Raw genomic sequence first — 2023 nt, forward strand, 5'->3', positions numbered from 1 at the left:
CATCGGTAATGTCTGACTGGATCTCGTGTCACTTTACGTTCAATAAATTGGGCCCCGAGGTCAAAAAGGTTAAGAACCCCTGAACTAGAGCCCAAAATACACACTCTTGGTTACACATTGTATTTTCTTGGGTTTTCTTCAGTCTCCTGACATGCCAGATGATAGAGCTGTTTACCTATTTTTAGCACGACAGAATCAACAAGGGAAAAAAATCAAACTGAATCAGCTTTAAAACAGCAGCCGTTGAAACAAAGTGCTGTAAGGCCCGGTCACACTGTAATGTTAGACAGTTTATGAAATGTTTTTAACGTCTAAATTACTAATAAAAGTTATATATTTGATCAGTTTATCATTACAGTGTGTGCACACCTAAAAGAGCCTTCCAGTTGATTTTTATAAATTCCATGTTGAACCTAGATGTCATAAAAWAGTTCATAATTTGGCATAAGTTGTCTAAAATGTGTGACAGGGCCTTTACATAGGGACCAAAACAATAAATCAAATCAACAATAAAAACAAGCAAAAACAGCTAAAACAGACCAAGGTATCACGCTAGGTTAATAGTCAGTGAATAGAAATAAGTTTTAAGAACTGATTTAAAAACAGGCATGTGTAGGGGTGTTAGCAGACGAGCTTTGTGTTTTCATTTACAATCAGATCGTTCTTTTGACAGAAAACCAGGTTATTCTTAAACCAGAGGAGGTCACCATTTGTCTTTGTACACATCACATTCCAACACTTTTCTCTTTGTGTGAATGAAGCTCTGCCCCTGTTAGGACACGTACTTTTTATTTTATTTTATTTTTGTCAGTTTAACATCAACTTTTCTGTTTATCTTAATTTCAACAAGCTGAGAAAAAAAACAGCAACTCAATATTGTATATATCTTATCGGTTCATGGCGTTAACATGTACACCAGGTTTAGATTTCAGATTAACAGAACAAGAGTACAATCAACATTCAATAAAGTATCAAAGAACCTTAAGTGACAAAATAAAGAATTTCAAATAATTTATTTTTAATTTTCCCTTGTATGAGTTATTACTTTTTGGAGTTGTTTCGTTTGTAGTTTTACATTGATTCTAATAACTCAACATAAACCCAACAGGACTGTCTCTTAAGAAGATATTCACGTTTCCACTCCAAATTCCCCCCTTTGCAATTCACAGCCTTGTCCACGGTTGTGAAGTGCACACATCAGAACGACGTGAATGGGAAGTTGCACAGTCATAGTTGTAAATCTTGATGTATTTCCATTGCATTTGTTCAGGAAAAGAAAGGAAAAAGGTAATCCAGTAAGTGTATATCCAAACAGGAACAGGACAGGCCCGGATAATCCAGAAGGTGAGGTAGGTTGGGTCTTTCATAGGATGGTGAGGTAGGTTGGTTCTCTCATCAGGTGGTGAGGTGGATCTCTGAAGAGTGGAGTCAAGAGGGTCCGTCTCTGGTCACGATGAAGTAGCTCTCTGACGAGTGGAGTCGAGAAGGTCCATCTCTGGTCAGGATGAAGTGGCCACCAGGGTTGAGGTAGGTTTGCTCTCTTTTCTTGTGGTGTGCTCTCTAGTTATACTAAATTATCAGGGGACCTACAGGGGTACTGATCTTAATTAGGCTACAGCTAAGTAGTTTCTCTATGGGAGTAACTCAGTAAAAACATTATTAAAAATCAATGATGAATTGTCGTCACTAATCTACAAAACGGATAATATAAATGGCATAAACTTATCAACGTGCTATAGGATGGGAGTTCTATTTTTCATGGGGAACCTAATGATCAAGTTTATGACATAGCTAAAGGATGGTACTCTATTTGTTGTGGGAGACTAACAAATGAAAATTAAAGTAAATTAAACTAAGATAAACTAATGATTTATCTTAAGATGGGAACTCTAAGGATCTACACTGAGTTCTACCGCTTCAGGGGAAGTTGATATTTTTACCTCTGAATCCTCCTCATTCAGACTAAAAATGTTAGGTGTCTGAATGTTTTTTTTTAAATTTTCTTTACAATTAGCAATATGAC

This window comes from Austrofundulus limnaeus, unplaced genomic scaffold (assembly GCF_001266775.1).
Source record: "Austrofundulus limnaeus strain Quisiro unplaced genomic scaffold, Austrofundulus_limnaeus-1.0 Scaffold307, whole genome shotgun sequence".
In the NCBI taxonomy this organism is placed as follows: domain Eukaryota; kingdom Metazoa; phylum Chordata; class Actinopteri; order Cyprinodontiformes; family Rivulidae; genus Austrofundulus; species Austrofundulus limnaeus.